General features: G+C 44.0%; 1 protein-coding gene across 2 annotated transcripts in view; it reads left to right on the top strand.

Moving 5' to 3' along the window:
- TMX4 (thioredoxin related transmembrane protein 4) overlaps positions 1–23,551 on the top strand; it is a 378,667-nt gene that overhangs the window by 178,818 nt on the left and 176,298 nt on the right. The gene's annotated exons all lie outside the window — the stretch shown is intronic.

Here is a 23,551-nt window from a genome sequence, read left to right as displayed (position 1 = left end):
CCCATGTGAAAGGACGCATTGCTGGAGTTGCCTCACTTTTGTGACACACTCCAGCAATGCGTCACTTTTGCGCTATACAGATACGTAAAAAATACTGACGTATCTGTAACTCCTTGCGACATGATGCGTCATACATTAAATATGACGCATCAGGAATGTCGCAAGGAGTGCGCACTGAGAAGTGACGCATCGCTGCTTTCACGCAGCGATGCGTCACTTCTCATAAATGAGGCCCCCAGTCATGGATGTGGTATATCACGGGGCAATTCCCACTACTAAGTGCAGCCATTATTTTTTATTTATTTATTTATTTATTTATTTTTTATTCCATTTTAAAATATGTATTTGTTTCTGTAGAACGTGAACCAGACCCTCACTGAGTGGCACAATGCTGCACAAGTGGAAAACTACTAAAAGGGATAATATGGTCAAGCATAAAATTATACAAGGCATATGTTAAAATACTGAGGAGTGTCATGTAAACTTCCAGAGTAAGAAACCTGTGAATATTCTTATTATTTTAAGTAGTGGTACTGTCTCCTGCTTTACAGGTTCATCTACAGAGACACCTCTTTTACTGTGCATTAGTATGTGTGTACCACTGGGCTGGAAAGGATCACTTACTATTTGTAGTGCATTTATACAATTCAGGCCATTATCGAAGGGCGTTCAAATCCAAGAAGGTATTAAATCATTAGTACAAAAAATGTGAGCCCTGAAGAGAAGGTTAGAAAGAAAAATTCTGGGCATATTTGTAGTGTAAGCGGGGACAACTGACAAAGGAATACGCATGCGTAAGATCTGCAAAGATTTCCAAATGTTGGAGTTAAAAACGTCTGGCGCACTAGATGGAAATCGATGGCACTCATTAATTCCCATATTTTGGCTAGTGTTCCCTTGCATGTGCTTGAGCACTGATCACAGAACAGAATATTCACGGGCACAGCGCAAAACATGTTTTAACAGTTTTCTTTTATTAGTATTGTAAAAATGAAACACATTATTTGATGTTATGAAATCTTTTCGTCTAGACCACCAGAAGAAATTAGACCTTTGAGGTACCCCGCCCCAAACTAACTTTATTATGTACGCCAGGGTTTATCAGTGACAGATTACACGTGAATTTGATGTGGTAAACTACCACAATCAGCTCTCCTAAAAATGCTCGGACCCCTAGGAGTCATGCCAGCGGAATTCTTTGCCTGACCTGGTTGTGGTGAAAGCTTTACTGAACTTTCACCGCAAACAATGCAAGTTCAATTTCACAAATCCTAAATCTGCGAGTTCTATTAAACAGGATCTTAGAATTGTATGCTGTAGCATCATTTTCCCACATATAGGGGAAAGGGACACTTAGGGGTGTAACATTTTTTGTGTGTTTTCTTAAAAAAATTATAAGTACTAGTTCAGAAGTGAGTAAGAAACGCAGAAACGTTAAAGATCTGAAATATCACGTTTATATTGCACTTGTACAATTGATTGAAAATAGTAATTGTCATGTGGTAGGAGTTTCAAAGCAGTAACAATGAAAAAGTCTGTCTTATAAGAATTGTTGGTTGGTAAATATTTTGTGACAAACCACAGAGTAGTAGACTTTAGATATATTCACACTCTTTTGAAATTGCCCTGGAGGTTTGGGACAGCCTAATTATACCTAAATGGGACCAAGAACATATTGTGGCTGGTGACGTGACCCTGTTGTTGACACCCAAGAACCACCATCTTTCCCTTAAATGCCTGCCACCTGAAGACCCTCAAAGTAGAAATTCTGCTCCGGGTGCAGGGCATTAGTGCCGGGGACGTCCACCCCATCCTCCTATCAATCCCAGACCACCTGGGGAGCCTCAAAGCTGTCTCTGTTTGGGCATCTCATGGTGGAGCCTTGTGTAACTAAGGCTGACAGAAAGCATGGTGCCAACTGTTAGGGCCAGAAAGAGCCTAGGACTAGTAGCCCTACATCTCAGCTAAGGCATCTATGCCATGTGCCTTACTGTCCACACATCAGAAACCGATTTCCACACTCACTCCAAGACAATGCCATCACTCATACCACCATCACATAACAAAGACTCAAGAATCCCATTCAAATGCCTCTCACTAAGCATGCACTTAAATCCAACAAACCCTGACCTTCAAATCATGCTCATTATAAACACTTTGCAGCCCTCCATGCTTCTAACATTGCGGACATCATCACAAAACACAGCCTCCACACACCTTTTGTCCGAGATAAATGGCTCGGACACCTATCTATACACATCTTAGAAGTCCTCATCTCCAAAGACAACAACATCGAACATACGGACCACACACAGGAGTTGATTTGCCTTCATCAACAAGTCAATTTGGGTACTTTGATGTGTGACCTGGAAATCCTTGAAATTGCACTATCCTGATAGCCAGTAGGTTCAGTTGTCTGCTAACAGTGTCAGTGTGCAGTCAGGAAAATAGCCGTCAGCCTAGTGTGACAATGATTAACTTCATAGAGCATGGATCAACCGGTGACCCGTGTCTCCCAGTGCACAGCATATTTGTACACTTAAGTGTGCTAATCAGTACGTTCTACTTTCAATCAACAAGTTAATCAGTAATTGATGACTTCTATGGCTAAGTTAACATTGCACATCATTTCTCTTCACGTGTTCTTCCTAATTGCCAATTCATTATAATTGCATAAGAAAAACCAACCCATTGTACCATGCATTTTGCGGGTGCCGTTCTAGGGGGCTTTTATTAATAACATGGCAACAAGTACCCCTAAAAATAAACAGAAAAGAACACAGAACATCTTATAGGAAAACAGTAATAATAGTGAAAAGGAAGTATAGTTCCGTCTTGACACTTTAAGGCGCATTAATTAAATAGTGCATACATACATTTGGAAACATTTATAGTCAGACTTGACTTAAACTGATATTTAAGTCTTAGATCGTGGTGTCGGTCTATCGACTGCGTTTGTTCTACAAGGTTGGAGACAAATCACGTACAAACAACATTCTTGGTATCGTGGTGAAACATGCAAATGTTTTGGAGGGAAACCTTTGTTTTTCAGTTCATGATATCTGTCCACTTGACACACATATTCTAGAATTTAGTGGAAAATTAGGAATCCATAGTTCATTCCGACACTGGTAAAGCCAGCAGATCACAACTCATTGCAAATGTGTTTTGCCATTTAAACCTGATCACATGCATCAAGATGCGTGCACATGCTTGGATGAGTTTTCATTCATAAAATTCATTCCAAGATCGCTGTCAAAGGCATGTGGACAGCGACGGCTCGTGGAGGGAGTTACGGTGGGGCAGGAGGGCGGGGAGGGGGAGGGGCAGGGCGGAGGTTGCTAAAAACCGGCATATGGTAATTGCAGGTAAGTAAACAATTTAATTAATAAAACGAATTTCGTAGCTCGCACTGCATTGCATTTTGCGATGCAAGGCGCACTACGAAATTCGTTTTATTAATTAAATTGTTTACTTACCTGCAATTATCCATATGCCGGTTTTTAGCAACCTCCACCCTGCCCCTCCCCCTCCCCACCCTCCTGCCCCACCGTAACTCCCTCCACGAGCCGTCGCTGCATGTGGATGGTTCGTGACATATGCAACTGGTAATACAAAGCATACATTTTTTTCACATTCTAATATGGTGTATTACTATGTTAGAATTGTGAACAAATAAAAGTAAAAAAGAAGAAAGTGCTTTGCAGCCGCTGGTCCCGCCTAACAAACAAGCATTTGCAATGCAATAGGTCTCGCAATAGTGAAACTTTTAGCTATTGTCGTTGCCAATGATAATGTTAGATTTTTGACAAAACATATTCCAGCAGTAGCATAAGGAATAACGAAAAATCCACATAATAGTCATATAAGGTACTGCACCCTTAATGCATTTATAATGTGAAAGATTGTAAATGAGCCAAAACTGTCTGTAGCAGAGATCTAGAAATATTAAGGCATTTTGAAATAAAGCAAAGGGCAAGGAAGTAACTTGTCAATTTGCAGACAAATGATGAGCCCTTCTAGCTATGCATACCACACAACACACCCAAAAAGTGAATGCGTGTTTCATATAAAATGGTATACTATACATTGGAATCCAATCCTATTTATTCAGGTCAACTTTAGAGACAATATTACAAGAAGCTTAAATCTTAGATTGGATCAATAGACACCATTAACTAAGTGTTTACTTGCATACTCGTACTGTAGTGTAGTTCCTATTTTCCCTATAGGCCCTGCGTATTGGAATAACATAAACAGCAGTGTAGACGTAGACGTGCGGTCTTCCAGGTCTCTACTGACTATGTTAGACTTAATTGGGTTTGTACCAACTAGCTCAGAGGTCACTGGAAACTTTCTTGACTGAATAGGAAGTGATCAGCTCCCCTGGCTCAGACAAGAAGGGATTCAGTTTTCCAACAACCGCATAAACATGACAACTTTGCTCCTTAGAATAAGAGTCAATCTCTAGAGTCATGTGAAACAATAGACAGCTATTTCACTCAGTCAGTTGTGCAAGAATTACTTTCACCAGGATGCAGAGAATAGAGAGACGGGCGTTTTCAATAAAAGGTATTATTTATTGAACAGTCTTTCTTCTCATGCAAGAGAAATGAATTGCCACAATTGCAAGACCTGTTATTATAAAAAGTGCGTGGAGTAAAAGGAGGATTGCGAAATAATATTGTACAAGCATTGATATGGTTTCTTAGCCATACAATGGTTAAAATGAATAAAATATATACATTCATATATACATTTGACTAACGTACTCAACTGATGCTTCTAGATACGCCTACCCCAGTGTACCTGACCTAAGCCTAATACGTGGAAGGGAGTAAGTAAGTAGCAGTTTAAGTTAAGTTGGTTTTGCCAAGAGTTTGCTGCAAGAATTCTCTCTAAGGGTTTAGTCAACACTGTACCTCTGGAATAGAATGTTGGAGGTCTGGTATCTCCCCTCAGGACTCGATATCCCAGTTACCCGCAAGGGTAGGCTGGAAACGCCGGGGCTGGATTTTCTCGGCAGGAGAAAAGACAACGTCTTTCTCAGCGCGTCAAGGAGGAGGAGGGGCAGCGTCCGTGGGCTTCTCGCATCTGCTGGGCTCTACAAGGGACAGCTGTTCTGCTCCGGTATTCTCTACCACCACCGCTGTGTTTGCTTAAGGCAAAGTTGGTAATATTTATACCTGGAAGGTGCCTTGTTTGACTTAAGTTTTTGGACATAAGACGTCAATAAAGATGTCACTAAGAACCGGTCGTTCTTACAGTGCTCATTAGAGTTCTATTACTAATCAAAACATAGCAAGCGGGGCTTTCCCAGGTTGCTGGGGGTTTTATCTGTTGAAAGAACTCGGTGTGTAATCTAGGAATCTTAGATAGTGGCTTCTGCTGTGTCATATACTGTAATGAGCTGCAGAGGCAAGTTTCTGAAATATGGCTCTGATCGTTTATGCCATTATAGGGTTATGGATGGATTATAGCCGTATTGGGGCATAAGGTCACAATATTGATCGGCGTCCTAGATTAGAACACAACAGTGCAGTCCCCAGACCTTCCTTCTGTCCAATGAAAGCATGGTGGATCCTTCCTTTCATTTCGTTGAAACAAGTTTTGGCTTGTTCATGAAAATACAAGCAAATACGTTGCTCACATTCTTCAATGCTTTGTCCAAAACCAACCTTCATAGTCATAGGGACATCATGGATTACTAAAGACCTTGTCCTCAAGTTACCATGATATTGCACCTTAAATGGCCTACCAGCATAAATTTCAATTGAGATTCTCATATGCTTCTTCCCATTCTCACGTTCAGATAGCCTCCTTCAATCTGATCTATAGGCCTTCTAGACCCTGCAAGTACTTCCACTATGAATTCTCCATTCTCATCACTGCTCCCTCACTTAAACACACACACATCACATTCCTCTGAGAACCTCACCAGAGATTTAAGCAACAAGAGACTTTTATCAATACTCTTTCCAACACCCCAGGCATCAAACAACACGACGTAGGACACAGAGTGGTGTATTATTGACACACTGACCCTTGACTACAGGGAGGTGTCCACACGATGGTCCCGGGTTTGGAGATTTAATTATGAAACACGGATATTAATGGCAAATGTGTTACTAAAAAACAAGTACGGTTGACTTAACCACTTTGTAACAATTGATCACATAGTGATACAGACCAACGTTGCTAGGGATCTTTACCCTGAAGAAGGCTAGTGACCCAGAAGGGCAATTAAATTTGGCTGAAACATGTTGGTACATGCAGTGTGGGGTAAGAAGTTGTAACTCCTCTTATATACTCTGCCTTTTGACTTTTTAATCATGCCAAGTTGGACCAATAATAAAGGAATTTAAGTGGTACCTCCTTAGGAGGTAGTTTTAGCTCACTTTTCTCTTCACCATTGATCCCTCATGAGGAAAACTTTTCCTTATTTTATTCTTTCTTTTCTCTTTACCTCACCCCAAAAAATCAGCGCTCCCTCTAGAGTGTTGGTCTGCACCTGGGCATCGTAAGCGGACCTATGATGAAGCATGCAAATATATAGTGGGTAAGGGCAGTATTTAAAATTCTGTTGATTTTCCTCTCTAGCTCTCTCTCACAATCCATTTCATAATGGTTTTTCTGGGATAGACACACAGACTAAATGCTTACAGTAGGGTCTCCTCTTATGTTTTTTAGTCCTTCTCTTTTTGTGAGTTGTGATCAACTAACGCATCACTGAACATAATCACTTTAAAAAGCAACAAAAATTACTTCATCATAACAGCCCTTTCACAGACTGGGCCTCGGCCCGTTACCTCTCTCCATCTAGTTCTCTCTCATTCGTGCCACAGCAATGTATCAAGTAAACATATAAGAAAAACAAGCATGTAATTCCTTCAAAGATTTTCCCATGAACACTCTCTGAGTAGAACTCATCAAGTTATCCATAAGGTACAAGCAAAGAAATGTCACCACACCACTGAATATATACAGCAACACCTTGAAAAACCCATAGAAACATCAGTGTACTATTGAAGACATAAGGACACGATCCTCCAAGCCTGGTGCCTTACTACTACGGTATTTCCAAGAGCTTACCAAGAAAAAGTAAAGCATCCTCAAACAAGAAAAGAAAAGGAAACTGCCAATGCCCCCACCTAATATCCATAACACCCACCTATTTCTATGTATCTATCTATCCTCACAGTCTCATTCAAGAATGTCCATTACATGCAGAGGCTCATTATCCCCTCAGCTAACGATACAATCTACAAATCCACTTTAAACAAAGTGTCCAATAGAAGCAAAGCAATCTTCATGGGGATCAGACAATTTGTCAATGCCTTGCCAACAACTGCAGTCTCACATTCAATCAACAAATGCAACACCATATATCTCTTCTTTACAGAGAAGTGAAATACTATCAAAACCCATGCCAAGACCACAAAATAAACATCCATCCCACGCTTTGAAGACTGATTTCAAACACTGATAAATGCAACCGCATCAACTACTGATCCAGCAGAGAGATTCCATTTTAAAGGTGCATTATGCTTTGATCAGCATGCATTATCTTCAAGCCTCTGATTATGAATACACATCAGACAAAGCTTCATTCTCATTGGGCTCTGACAAGAGTATGAACAGCCATCAAAGGGAAACAGAATATGCTGAATTTAGGCTCATAGCAGGCAAGTAGGACATCACTCCCTACCCTGGAATTCCCTGTTTCTTTCAAATAACTAAATTCTACTCTTTCATCTTCTCTGTTCACATTTTTTCTTCCCTTCACTTCTCTTGAGTGTAAGTCTATGGAATCCATACAGCTTAACAGCTGGTGAGCCAGAGCCGCTGTGTGTTTGAGTACAATAGTACTAGTGGCTTTTATTTGGGCACACACTTTCTCTGTCCAGGAGAAGAGTTTTGCAGTCTACAACTGTAGTTTGGGCAGTGGCTCGGGCATGAGCAGCAGTCCAGTCTAATCCCCATGCCCACTACTGAAAGTGTCTGCACTGCAGTTGGGATGGAAACTAACAGCTAGGCCAATGATGTCAGGGAGAGTAGGGAGGAGAAATCCCTGCCACTTGTTTTTCAGGTGACAAAGAAGCACCGTGTACACCTCTCATTTCCACACCAAATTGACTTAGCAAAGTCATTGAGGGACACATTAAGGAGCATGCATGCCAGGGGCCTAGGCATTTCTACATTGAACCTACGGTCGAGTAGTATTCATATATTGGTTAGAAATTTCCTGAGGTTATTAACAATGAAAAAATGAATAAAACTGTTTCTAAGTCTGTGTCCCAGTCTGAACAGCGAACTGCTTGCTAGAAGAATAAGGTACAGAGGATACAGAGCCTATATCCATAGGTTCAGAGTTTTCCTTCTCAATTAATTAAAAACTAAGGGGCATATTATCAAGCGGGTTTATCTCCGCTTTTTTGGCTTTAAAAGCCAAGAAAGCGGAGATAAAATTATCTCCCTATTACCTAGCTGTCGCTAACACCAGTTAGCGACAGCTAGTAGGAGATAGCGACCATCTTGGGCCCCACTTTGCATGTCAGTGATATTTATCACTAATGACATGCAAAGTGGGCGTGCCAAGATGTTAGCGACTGAAAACAGTCGCTAACATCGCTATCTCCTATTACCAACGTTTGGAGATATTCGCGCTAAGCGCGAATATCTCCAAAAGCTAACACCTGCCCTGAGCAGTTCTTAGCCATGTTATCCAATGGGAGGTGGATAACATGGCTAAGAGCATTAGCTCGGTAATGCATGAATATCGCTGACTTTTCAGCGATATTCATGCTTTGCGGCGATTTTTATCGCATTTGCGTTAAACCTTGGTAATACCAAGGTTTATTTGCGGTAAAAATTGCCGCAGCCAGCGGTAAATTGTTGCCTCTAACCAAGCAATAGCGATAATTATCGCTATTGCTTGGTAATATGCCCCTAATTTCTTTCAAAAGGCAAAATGTCAAATCATTCTAAAAAAGAGACCTACTCTAGTAAAATAAAATCTGGCCACAACCAGCATTGGGAACCACCCGGATAGTGGTATTATGGAAAACACTATTTAACTGGCCACATCTTCAAGGGGAAATGAGACTGACACTTTAAGCAGCTCTGGGGGGTTAGTTCAGGCTTTGTCATGTCGTCCTTCCTCCATGGAAGAGAGCAATGGAGGAGGAGGTGAATGCCACCCTTTATTAGGTACAATAGCCCTAATGCCATTTTATCCCTTCTAGCATGGCAAGGGGAGGGCTTGGTCTTAGAGATTTAAGGGATTTCTATTATAAGCAACATTATTTCCCCCACCAACTTAAATTTCCTAGATTGACGCAATTGCAGATGCGCTGAATTTGCAGGGAAATCACAAGCAAAATATCACAGTCCTATATGAACACAATCAAGCCAGGAGATGAACTCCTACATTGCAGCTAGGTTGACTTGTGGAGGAGAAAGAAGCAGACCCAGAATGGAAATCAGAAATAGAGTAAATACATCTCCCCTGTATATGCAGCCAGCTTGCTACATCAAGTCACAGTCAAAGCCTTGCTGCAAGCAGGATGATAGATGAACTTGAAAAAGGACAAGTGCCTACATTTGCCACAAGCAGTTGAAAATAAGAATAAACTGGAGTCTGTAGTGCTAAGTTGTTCCTTAAAAGAAATGTTTTGAGATATTATTATTATTATTATATTTAAATTTGTAAAGCGCTCAGCTACCCGTAGGTTTCCCGGCGCTATTTCCAAAATTCAACAGGTTGTGGAGTTGAAAACTTCTAAATTTCTCTTAAATCAAATGAAGATAGACTTCTGGGTCTAGGACTTGCATAGCATTCTTTGTCACCAAGACATCAAAATTACTTTATTAGAGATAGCGATTGCTAAGACTTGTACAGATGTAGCAAAAGGTAGAGGATAGCACGGTAGGTATAGTGAAATTGCATAATAAAAATGAAAATCTTGAAATGGCTCTAATATACAGATAAGCACTATTTGAGGAATAACGTTAAAATAATAGGGTTCTTCAAGTATCTGAGAACAAAACATTTTTGAAAAGGGACCGTCATTACCAATTTACACGTAGACTTTGATGTGACATTGCTGTAATACATTAACCCGGATGAAGTCCTCTTGGAAGATGAAACGTGTTTGCTAGGCTGTTTCTTTAATGTATTGAAGAATAATAAAGAGAATTGTTTTGAGACTTTATTCCACAGCTCCCATGTTATTTTGATATTGGAGAAGAGTACATTCGTATTGACACCATTGAATTATGTGTATTTCATGAAAGGAGGAGAGAAGAAACAAAGAGAACAAACTCTAAAATACAATGTTTTGATTCTTGAGGCACTCCCTTTTGTGTTTTTATTCTGGTTTTACGATACTGCTACAAGTAACCCACAGACTTCTAAATAATCAGGGTTTTGTAGAGCGCCCTACTCACCCGTTAGGGCCTCAAGGTGCTGGGGGGGGGAGGGGGTGTGTGAGCAGCTCCATTGGGTAATTCGAAGAGCCAGGTCTTGGGTCCTTCCTGAATTGGTGCTGTGTAGGGCTTCACCGGAGGTGAAGGGCGAGGTCATTCCAGGTCTTGGCTGCGAGGTAAGAGACCTGCTCTGGTTCTGTAGAAGCTTGGGATGGTGGCCAAGGAGTGTTCGGCTGAGCGGAGGTTTCTCTTGGGGGTGTGGAAAGAGAGACTTTTGTTGAGGTATTTGGGTCGGATGTTGTGGAGGGATTTGTGGGTGTGCATGAGCAGTTTGAAAGTTATTCTTCTTTTGACGGGGAGCCAGTTGTGGTCGTGCAGGTGTTGGGTGATGTGGTTGTGCCTTTGGATGTTGTGGATTAGTATGGCTGCGGCGTTGTGGATGGCCTGGAGTTTGTGGAGGAGATTTATGTTCTTTCTGGATTAGAGGGTGTTGCCGTAGTCCAGTCTGCTGGTGAGGAGTGTGTGAGTGACCAGTTTCCTGGAGTCGGGGGATCCACTTGACTGTCTCACGTAGTATGCGGAGAGTGTTGAAGCATGTGGAGGAGAAGGCATTGATCTGGCAATTCATAGTGAGTGAAGAGTCCAGTATGATGCTGAGGTTGCATGCATGGTCCTTCGGGTTGGGTGGATTTCGGAGGGCAGGGAGCCACCAGATGTCGTCCCATGCGGAGGGGGTGGAGCCAATGATGAGGACTTCTGGTTGAAATGGCTATCAACCCTTCTTGGGAGTTGTGCCTGGTGATGTTGGGTTCCTTAGTGAGGAAGAGGATGAGTTGGGTGTCATTGGCTTAGGAGAGAATGTTGAGCCTGTGGTTTCTGATGATGTTTGCTAGGGGGGCCATGTAGACGTTGAAGAGGATGGGGCTGAGGGAGGATCCTTGGGGGACTCTGCATCTGATCACTGTTGGATCTGAGAGGAAGGGTGGGAGTCTTATTCTCTGTGTTCTGCCTGTGAGAAATGAGCATAGCCAGTCCAGGGCCTTTACTTGGATGCTGGCGTCATGGATTCTGGTGGTTAGTATGCTGTGGGAGACAGTGTCGAAGTCTGCTGATAGGTTCAGGAGGATGAGGGCTGCCGTTAGGCCTTGGGTGAGGAAGGTGCGGAAGTCATCCGTGGCGGCAAGGAGGGCAGTCTCTGTGCTGTGGTTGCTGCAGAATCTAGATTGCGAGGTGTCTAGGATGTTGTTGGCTTTGATGAAGTAAGCTAGCTTGGTGTAGATGGCCTTTTCAATGACCTTGGCTGTGAAAGGAAGCAGAGAGATGGGCCTGAAGTTCTTGAGGTCCATCAGGTCTACAGAGGATTTCTTCAGGAGGGGGTTAACTTCAGCGCACTTCCAGTTGTTGGGAATGTGGTAGTCAAGAGGGATCATTGATGGTTTGATGTAGCTCAGGTGTGATGGCTGTGGCGGCCCTGCGGAAGATGTGTGGCGGGCAGGGGTCAGAAGGTGTTCTGGAGGGAATGCTCTTTATGGTCTTTAGTGTTTCTTCTGTCGTGAGTGAGGTCCAGGTAAGTAGAGTCTGTTGGGTGTCATCACTGGGGGAGGGGTTGGGGCGATGCAGTGTTCTTGGTCATCGAAGTTGTCATAGAGTGTCATGATCTTGAGGTGAAAGAAGGAGCTGAGTCTTTTCCAGAGGTCTTGGGAGGAAGAGATGTCTGATGTTTTGCTGTTAGGTTTGGCAAATTCCTATATAATGGCAAAGAGTTCCTTGAAGTTGTGTCTTAGAGGAAGTTCTTCTTTGTGGATTTGGTTAGTTGGTGGTGTGGCATGGTGGCTGTTTTGTCGGCGTAGGAGAGCTTGGATTCTTAGAGTGTTGTGGTGAACCAGGTTGCTTTCTTATTGTGTTGACTTGTAGAGTTCTGGAGGGGGGGCGAGTGTGTTGGCTCAGTTGGTGATCCATTGGTGGAGGTTGCGTGCTGCTGTGTTGGCGTGTGTCATAGTTGGGGGTGGATTGCAGGTGAGGGCAGAGGGGAGGTGTTCTTTGGAGACTTTGTTCCAGATTATGTATGGGAGGCAGTGTGCATGCTTGTGTGCTGTGGATTCACAAAAGGAGAAATGGATGCAGTGGTGGTCGGTTCAGTGTAGTTCTGTGGTTTGACTAAAGAAGATGATGTTTCCTCCTGCGAAGACTGGGTCAAGTGTGTGTCCTGTTGTATGGGTGGGGGCGGAGACAAGTTGCTTCAGACCTATGTTGGTAAGGTTCTCTAGGAGGAGGTGGTGTTGGTTGTTGTGGATGTCCAGGTGGAAGTTGAGGTCTCCGAGTAGTATGTAGTCTGTGGAGGCACAGGCGTGGGGTGTGATGAGTTTGGCGATGACATTGGTGAATTGAGCTCGGGGCCAGGTGGTCTGTAGAAGAGTGTTCCACAGAGGTTGGTCTGGATCTGCAGTAGATGTATTCTATGGATGGCGAGGCATTGTCCGAGTCAGTGGTTGTCAATTGGAGGGAGCTTTTATGGATGAAGGCAAGGCCTCCTCCTGGGCTGTTGGGATGGTCTTTTCTCAGGATCTTGTATCCATCAGGGATGGCGGTTGCGATGTCAGGTGCGGAGCTAGTGTTGGTCCAAGTCTCTGTGAGGAAGGCAACTTTGGGCGTATGAGTGTTGAGGAGGTCCCAGATTTCTATGACGTGTCTGTGTAGGGAGCGTACTATGAGGAGGATGCATCTCAGAGGCTTGTGTGTGCTGGCATCCAGTTGGCTGGGAGCTACTGCTTGACTCTCAAGGTGGCTGATATGTTTTTCTTTAAATAACACATCCGAGTCAATACTCGGCGGCAGTGACAACAGAAGAACTGGCTGTGGATGTTGATCAGCATTGAAAGCTGTCAGTTGTTGCTGCATTAGGGGTTGAGAGTGTGGAGGGTGCTGGGGTAATAACAGCAGAGGGTCAGAGGAGCAGGGGCTCTGGTGCTGGTCATGGTCAAGTCGCGGACGGGCACAGACGGGCTTGCCTTTGGGGCACCAGTTGCGTGGCCGCACAGCAGCTGCCATTAAGTATTGGTCAGGGGAAGGCGATCAGCTTGGAAGCGGGAGTGGGAGCGACACACTGGGGGGAGGGGCGAGGAGCATGGGAAGAGGGAGTGAGACGAGGAAAAGAAAAAAGACAAACAAATTATATGACTGAAAAACAGTTGTCACTTTATTTTGAACATTCAGTGGGAAACTTACATTGGTATATCAGATACTTCAGAAGCCATGAGATTTACTTGTTGCACAACGCTTTTTATCTCCCAATGAGAATTATACAACAATATTAATAAAAAGCAGGTCCTTTCAAGCAGGTGGCCAGAACATGATTTCTGTTGCAATTTTTAGGTCTCGGTTGGCGATAGCAGCGCACATACGCTGCTCTCGGCATCTGAGAGCTTCTTGAAATCAATCAGGTTTTGGAAGGGGACTTGAAGCCCTGCCCCCTCTTCCCATTGGCTAGTGTCATTTTTTCCGGCTAAACGCTAGCTTTCTATTGTAAAGGAGGCTTCTTAGTCCCTCCTTGTCTCCATTTGGACCTGCCCACCGGGATTGGATCGTTTACTGGCAGAGTTACACGTCCCCCTTTATAACTCAGTAAGCACTATTTTATTTTCATTTTCAGCGCGGTACTAATTACAGTACACCCGCTCTGTTTGTTTTGGGGTTTTAAACTTTGAAATTGAGGGCCGTGCAGCTACACGGACACCACGCTCAGATAATTTATATATTTCTTAACTTTAACTCTGAGCGCAGCGCCCACTTCAAGTACACCGCTCTCAGTGTTAAAGTTAAAAATCTATAAAGAAACCGAGCGAGGTGTCCGTTAAGTGGCCCCATGCTCAGCTTTAAACTTAAGCATTTGCAATGCACTCTGCTCGTGGGTCATGTGCTGCATATGTGTGCCCTCTGCGTGTGCATTGACTGCTTATCTCTCCAGCACATGTCAGGAACAGTGTTCCATGTGTAAATAAAGCCGGTTCATTGTTTGAAATATTCCTCCTTTATTGGGATGGTTTAGCAGCTCTATGGCCATAACTTCCTACAGTGCACTTGTGTCCCCACAACAAACCTTACAGAAATAAATCAACTCTCCATTAAGGAACCCTCTCAAAACTAGGAGGACACATAAACAGGACCCTGATAAGCAGCTCTCCCTGCCTTCTCTCCCGAGGGAGTAGGGCAGCTGAAAGGAGAGGAGGGTCAACAAAAAGCAATCAGGGCTAGTATAGTTCTTCTGACTTCCTGTCGCTTTTGCGAAATTTGGGCAGGGCAGCAGAGGGACCACAGTGCTAGTTAGGGTTGGTGTCAGCCACCGGTAATTTGTGTTTCATTTTGATGAGGGTGGGTCACTTAGTAGAAGCCCTTCAACTTGGTTTCAGAAGCTGTAATTAAATTAGTGGACCAGCAGTCACATGACTTAATTGCCAACAGCTATTTAGTCTCATGGGGCTTCCCCAGGCAGGGCGCATTTAAACAGTGGAATGGGGCTGATTGCTCTATTATTTGTGGTGCTCTCTTCTCAGCGAGGTGTCAAAAGCTTCTACTGCAAACACAAAGCTCGCTGGGGCTGGTGAACGACTCAGGGATGAGGGTGAGGCTTGTTAAAGTAGTTTTTGTTGAGGCCCTTCTGAAACCTTTTTGGCGCACTTGAACAGAAATGCCCGTAATGAGCGGTGATGGGAGAGCGAAGCGGTATTGAATTTAGGTCAGGGAAATTAAACCATGAATACAAAGTTTTGCAGCATTTCAAATGGAACTGCCTGTGTATTTCTGCCGTGTTTAGGGCGCAAAAAAGTGCTTTATATTACCACTATATTACATCATCACACAAGGTCAGCCTTTTGGCAGGGGGAGGGTTAAGTTATATGCATAGAATCACAGGATTTTGGCATGGAATCACAGGATGTTGAGTGATGCCGAGACTTGAACCCCATGCCGCAGTTTTAAAGTCGACCGATAGGCAAAATCTCCTCCTTGGTTCAGGGCAGCCAGGCGTCATACCCCCCCGACCCAACAACGAGTTTGATTGTGGGTTTTTTCAGTCATTTCGCTTCATTCCTATTGTCAAAGCACATGTTCTGTAGGTAGGTATACATTATTGAGTCAGCCATGATTTCCTTTTTAGGTCTCAACTGGCGATAGCAGCGCGCATGCGCTGCTTTCATCCAAGAGCTTCTTGAAATCCATCTGGTTTTGGAAAGGGACTTGAAACCCCGCCCCCTCTTCCCATCACCTGGTTAATGATTAAGTGTAAAACCTGCAGATCATTGATGAGCAGCACGTTGAGTGGTAAGTGGTGCATGGCATGCAAGTGGCCGGCGCGGGCAACAGGACTCCGTCCTGTGCCCGCCCAGCTCGGTGACCGCAGATAAAACATCCATCCCCACGGGGGAGCGAGGGCGAGAGAAAGCAGACATGTTCAACAGAGGGGCGGTCTGTGACACCCTAATGCGTTCGCAGCCACATACAAGTGTAAAATAACTCCTGTCATGTGGGTGCAGCCTGTAGCGCCTGACCACCTGCTAAAGCTTCCGGTGAGTTCACATCTGTGAGCAGGCAGCCACACCCATGTGAGAGACTGCATTGCGGTGTATATGGCTGAACACTGGGCACCAGAGGACAGGTGGGCAAGTACCCAAATCGTAAGCATTCTCTGGCAGAAAACACACCTGCTGAGATCCCTAGCCCGCTCCCCTTGCATTCGCAAACATGCATTCAAGATTATTAGCTCCCTGGAGAAACAGTGTGAGGCAAACCCTAGACACCTCAAGTAAGCCTGCCACCATTACCAGCCATTAGCATCAGGTGACAGGCATGACTGTTTAGGTGCTGACCTTCCTTAGAAAAAATATAACTAAAAAGGTATTGTAGATGCGTAGGAAAGCATAGGCATTAAAAAAACAAGGCCATTCAAAACAAAAGCTAGCTCTCATGCCCTGGCATGCACAGGAAAACACTTTTGTTCAAAACCCCAAACTTTTCCCGAAGAGTACAACTGTTCAAACTGTGAGCGCCCTGAAGCAGGCAGAACTGAATGGACCCTGATCTCTCGAAAGGTGAGGTTGGAAACATAGTGCATGGTTGTAAGAAACAAAACTGTTTTCACTTATGCAGGTGCGGGAATAACATACGTTATCTGCTTGTCTGGAATGGTACCAGAAGCTTGAGCATCTGCAGGTGTTTGTCCATAGCTCTGTGCTCCTTGTGCTGCCCACATGAGTGTATAGTTGCAGGAAACTCTGGCATTATGCACTCCTTCTGCATATGGGCGCGTGTAAGAACTCTTATCGCCCACAAGTGCACCTGACTATAAGAATAGCTAGTTCCACGTGGCCAATCTCCTAACACCGATCGGAAACAGTACCACCATTTAAGTGATCAGTGATTCCAGTGCCACAGTTACGCCTTTAAGTGATCCGTGATTCCAGTGTCCTTGCATGCTATGTGTTCGACTCTGCACAGCCGGACTAGCATTTTAGAGACAACGGCCTATCTAGAAACCATCCGCACAAGCTCCAGTGATGTAAGGTTCTCCAGCATCCGCAGGTGCACTCGACTTTTTAGCCCTTGTCAACCCCAGGAACGCTCGTGCCCAACAGAACTCGTTTAAGATCTCAGTGCTTTCAGCACACATGGACCCCCTGACCCGCCCCTTGAGCTTTCCCATGATGTCTTCAGCACAGCAGGTTTTTAGGCCTGGATTTTCCTTTACAAATTATGTGTAGGTTGTACATTAGACCAATGTGTGCAATATAAGTGACTTTAAACTACAATTCCCAGAATGCATTTTTATTATTAATACTGTCTAAGATTGGAAATATGGTGTCCTATCAACATGGATGGAATTGATTTTCTTACTTGCACCCCTTGCATTTTCATGCTCGCAAAAAACATCATGTTTCAACATTATATTTTTACATTCCATTTTCTCTGGACGAAATTGCGCCGGCATTAATAAAAGCGCAACGAACTGTCCCCGCACTGCCCAATGTCTCCCCAATGCTCAGAATATCGCAATTCCCGTTTTTTTAAAAATGTTCTTCCAATTAATTATACAAAAATAAGCGAATCGCTCAAGAACACGGATGGTAAAAACGAATTGAAACAGAAGGTTTGTTCTTATATTAGATCAGGAAACAAAAGCGATAATGCATGTCAAGGAGGAAAAATTGAAGCTAACCACACAACCCGACTCTCTACAAATGAAAACAAAGATAAGCACACACACAAGATTATTCAAACATGTCTCTATTACCAGGACAATAGCACCTCAGTGAGTAACTTTCACAGATGCCACACAACTATAACAAGCATCAAAAATACAATACGTCTTGCCTTTCATTAAGTTAAAGCCATTTGCGTTGCTATACAATACCATTAGCAAAGAAAAAAGCTTTAACTTAATCAAAGGCAAGACCTATTGCATTTTCAATGCTTGTTAAAACTGACGTGACAATGTGGAGCATATTACTTCACAACCTTTTTTGCAATATCTTGTCCACTGGCCTGATTCTACCATCTTTGAAGGAGCCTATTCTGAATCCCATACATAAACAAGCATTTACAATGCAATGGTTTCGCCTTTGGAAAAGTTTGAGGTATTGGCATTGTAAATGACAAAATTTGTATTTATGTGTTGGTTTTGAAAACAGATGAATAAATGGTATTGTTATTTACATTGCCAATAGCTTTATCTCTCGCAAATGTGAGACCTATTGTACCCTACGGATGAGCTCAGCAGACAGCAATTACTACCACACTCACACACCCAGAGCCAGCCACACACACACACACCCAGAGCCAGCCACACACACACACACCCAGAGCCGCCAGCCAGACACACACCCAGAGCCAGCCACACACACCCAGAGCCACACACAACCACCCAGAGCCACACACACACACACACCCAGAGCCACACACAAACACCTACCCAGAGCCACACACACACACACACACACACACACACACACACACACACACACACACCCAGAGCCACACACACACACCCAGAGACACACAGACACACGCACACACACAGAGCCAAACACCCAGAGCCACACACACACCCATACACCCAGAGCCACACACACACACACACACACACCCAGGGCCACACACACCCACACACACACCCACACACCCAGAGACACACTTACACACACACACCCAGAGCCACACAGACACACACACACACCCAGAGCCACACACACACACACCCAGAGACACACACACACCCAGAGCCACACACACACACACCCAGAGTCACACACACACCCAGAGCCACACACACACCCACACACCCAGAGCCACACACACCCAGAGCCACACACAACCACACACCCAGAGCCACACACGCACCCACACAACCAGAGCCACACACACACACACCCAGAGCCACACACACCCACACGCCCAGAGCCACACACACACACACCCACCCAGAGCTACACACACAAAAACGTCCCTAGTTACAGTTTAACCAGCTTGTATATGGCTTTGTAATAATGGAATATGTTAATGTAACAACTCACGGTATGATGTTTCATTGGGTTCTCAGCTCGTGATGCATAATTCTGTCCTCAGTAAAGTTACCGGAGCATTCAAAATACCGCGATCGTCCTCAGCAGTGCCAAAGCCAATGCTTTGTCTGTACAGCACTGGCAAAGTGAGAACGATTGGCTTTGCCAATGCTTGTTTGCTGTATTTGTATCACTGGGAAAACATTTTCCTCCCCAGCACCCGAATCAGATTATAGGGTTCCTTTCCCACCCTCCACCAAGAGAAGGGATTAATTCTTTCTTTTGGAGACATTAAATGTCTGAATAATTCCTAAGTAAGAAAGTGGTGATTAATAGTGAGAAACCTGCAGCATGCGGCGCCCCAGGCTCCCAGGAATGTGGAAGGAATACCCCCCCACCTCAGTGACTCAGGGCTTGGTTTAGAGCTCGGCGGGGAGATGCACTTAGAAAAGGAGGATGAAATTTCCCTAAAGTTTGTGGCGAGCCCACCCCCACGGCAGCGTTCCAATGCCCCCTCAATGTTTTCACTGTTGCACAAGTGCCAGCCCGACCCATGTGCACCAGGTGGGCGCTGGGCTGTGTGTAGGAAGCATGTGTGTAAGAGTTGTAGGGAGTTTTGTGAGCAAGTGGGGCGGGTGGCGAGACATCCGCGTGCAGGTGTCCGTGTTCTTGGACGGCTGTTCATGGGCACGAGCAGGGGGGGGCACGTGTAAACGATCCATTCAGAGGCGGGGGGAGAGGGGAGGGTCTTTGCAGAAGTCTCCGGCAGCAAGCACAGACTGCTCCCCCAAAAGGAGAGGTTGTTTGAGGTGTTTTGAATGTGTTTGTCTCTTAGGCACAGAGCCCTGCGGCGTGTCACCGCACTGGTCACACCATGCCCGGCTCCTGGAAGTCTCGGGGGGGCTCTCTATACGCTATTAAAAGAAAAATTCTACATTGCCATGTCAATGTTTGTTACAAGTAGGAAGTGAATGCAGCGTGACTTCCTTAAAATAGCTGTGCGGGGCTTATGCTTGTTTTCAGTGTGGCTCAAGCAGTTAGTGTTGGCAATGAATTAATCCGCGTTATAACTTGTTAATATCACAGCATCCTACTGACCCTATGCAATGCTTGGTTTCTTCGGCGTCCATGGATTTCATCCAGAACACTTTGCAATTTTGGGTTTTTGAGACCAAATTCATAATGTAAACAAGGGGTACAAGGCGTATTGGCAATCCGTACTGAAAGCGCACTGTTCAAAGCCAGCGTACGACCTTCGTGTCCTTCAAGTTTAGGTGCGGCCGATGCCAGGCAGACGTCCCTCGTTGCGGTGCCTTCCAGGAGAAATGACCAAAACAAACCTTCAACAAAAAAAAAACACCGCCCACCGCTGCATGACGTGGGCAAAATGCAAAAAACTGTCGGGAACGCCCACGAATCTGGTCCGGCCATGACGGATAGATCTCTGTTCCAATGGCTAGCCTCCATTTATGGAGCTAGCCAATGGAACAGAGAGGCGGCACAAACATCCATACTGTAACTCAAAAGATTTCTCCTGCGCGAAAGTCTGCTGCGCAGCTTTCTGCAAGGCGAAACCTAAAAAGGGCCCAAAACGATCCAAGAGAGTATTGCCTTATCGCACTCCTTGATGAAGATGGCAAGGCGTTTGCTTATTTTTTACTGAACAGACTTACCACCTGGGCGTCAGACACTGGTCTTTTACTTTTTAATTAAACAGGTTTTAGAAAAGGATGTTCCATCACAGATCATATTGTTACTCCCACCCTGATCATTAATAATGCCATTACAATGAAGAAACCTGTTTATCTGTGTCATCAATTACAGCACTGTCTTTGACAAAGTGGTCCACTGATATACAGGTGTCCTATTACACATTCAGCCAATACTGATGACCTTGTGGCCTTAGTTTTAACCCTGGCTTGCTTGTACAACCAACAATCTAAATGTTTGTCCTTTAACTTCGACATTCAGCTGTCTTTGAACCTGGCTACAACAAAAATCATGGCCTTTGGAACAAGAATAAAAAACGTAAAATTGACATTGGATGATATGCCAATTAATCAGGTGAGCGAACATGACTATCTGGGCATGGCGATATATGTAAGGCTATATTGGAAGAAAAACACAGCAAAGAAGAAAGATCGGGTTTCCTAACAAAATCAATTAAGCGCATGCTCAACAATATGGCAGGAGAAGCATAATTTCTCCACTCAGCCCTCAATGTCAATATATAATTCCTGTTCTTCTTTAAGCATCACCAGCACTGAAACTAAATACTCTAAGCGATTTGAATAAAATAGCAATCCTACATTGTTCAGTTAGATTGGAGATCAGTCTGCTGTTGTTCTCAGATTTCCTTAATTATTTGTGTGCCTTTGGGAGTTATCTGCTCAACTCCATGAAAGGCCTTATCTTTGCTGAACCGCAGCAAAAACAAGTTGGCAACTTGAATGTAAATGCAAAAAATATTTCCAACCTCATAAAATAGCACATCCTCCCAATTTTAGGCCTGTGTTCTTTGATGAGCACGCTGTCAAGTAAACAACTTGTAAGGAACACCTTGATGAACAATAATCTTCTCAGCAACATGTGTGTCTCAATAAAATACAAACACACAGAGTTATTCTTGACACCTATACCTCTGGTTGTTAAGATTATTTTACTTTTGCCTTGAAACTAAATTAAAAAAACATGTTCTTGAGATTTAGGTTCTTGTACATTCCTATTGTGATGTTTGATGGGATGTGGGAAATTAAAAGGGACCAAATCTCAGGGATGCAGATTCTGTGGTTATAAGGAGGAATCACTGAAACACATTATTTGCCTTTTTTCTGACGTTATGACATCTACACAGGAGGTTTTTACGTGACTTATTTAATTAATGCTGCTAATGTCCAAATGATCGAAGCTGCTCTTACTCTTTGGTTTTGCCTTGCAAACAGAAGTCTTTATAACAAAACTCATAAAAACTCTTGACATAATCTATTTGATGGTAACAAAGTTGGGGATCAGATTCTAATTCCTTGTTTTAATCTATGCTGACCACAGGTTGTCCCCTTTTATTGTTTTACCATTTTCAGGTTCCGCCTGCACAGTTCTTACACTGTGCTTGTTAAATCTATTGTATTCAATATATCTTAAAGGGACTTACATCCTGCCTTCACTTCTTATTGTCCTTGTGCTTGTCACTTTACTTTTCCTCGTTTCCATTGGTTTGTAGGTGTTCTATTTCCTGTTCTGTGTGTTTCTCTTATCAGTTTCCCATCGGCAAAGTACTGTGTTCATCCGCTTGGGTAGAACTTCTTTTAAGCATCTCAGCCTCCTGGCACTACAAGAGCTACACCCCTGCTTTAAAGTTACAGTTCTGCCCTAGTGCCGTGGGCTCAGTGTGCTGTAATTATCTCCTTGGAGATCCTGAGATGTGCCCTTTATTCCTTTTCTGCGCCCTGGATGAAGCACGCACTACCTAGTGTCCGTGGGGCACAAGCAGGGAGCCACATGAGTGTGTTCGTCATCGGTTGCACTCCACTGTCCCCCAGGGCACAAGCAGGCATCCATCTTGCACAGGCACTGCAGTGAACAACCTTTCAGCGACTCTGCTTCCACATATCCCACTTCAGCGGAATAGGACTTTGTTTACAACAGTGACAGGGGCGCTTCACAAAAAAGATTGTATGTAAAGACAAATGTTCCTCCTGTTAAAGAGTTGTGATACCGACATCGCCTCATTTGACACACAGCTGCTTGTTGCATATCGGAATTTCCAGGGTAAAAAATACGCGTGATGCAGCATGCACAGCAGCTTGACAGTTTTTCTTTTGCACGTCCTATGCATGCCTTTATCCAGAGCATATCTATCAGGGAGAACTGCCCTTTCTGCCATATGCGTTTTTGCATATTGACGTATGTACTCCCGGTTTAAAATGCAACACATTTTCATACAATCAATGCATAAAATAAGTACTGCAATGCCACATTATAGTATTGTTTTTAAACACAGTGAATTCACATAGTACATACCATCCACCTCTGTACCAGGTGTGCAGTCCTTACTCGTTTGGCTCATTTGAACATTCCTTTAAGAGCGGACGCTTTATGAACCCTTAATCTTCTGGTTATATTAAAAGTGTCTCCACTCATCCATCGACCCAGTGAAATTCACGTTAGCTAAAGTTGCATTTTCAGAGCATATGTCACTAGCCCCAGCTGCTCAAGGCCATTCACTCCACACACTGCTACCAATGCCTGCCAGGTCCACCATTCTCCACACCCAATGTGCCACTCTCCATCACTGCTCTCCAGTCACGTCACATTCCACCTTCATCACACAAGCTACATCTCCTCGATGCTACAGTCTTCTTCCGGCCCTTGCAGCAGATGAGATCTTACCATTAGTTATGGTAATCTCAGTCCAACTAATGCCAGTGGGTGAAACACTTAAGTCACCCTTGCGAAGAAAGCGCTGTAGACTTTGATGGACTAGTGATGTAAAGCATAAGAAGGGCAAGCGGGACAGTAAGGATTGTACCATGCTTTTTTAGTACCGTTTGACATCACTGGGAGTCCTCATGGAA

This window comes from Lissotriton vulgaris, chromosome 6, assembly GCF_964263255.1.
Source record: "Lissotriton vulgaris chromosome 6, aLisVul1.2, whole genome shotgun sequence".
Lineage (NCBI taxonomy): Eukaryota > Metazoa > Chordata > Amphibia > Caudata > Salamandridae > Lissotriton > Lissotriton vulgaris.
This window is presented reverse-complemented; position numbering and strand designations above follow the sequence as displayed.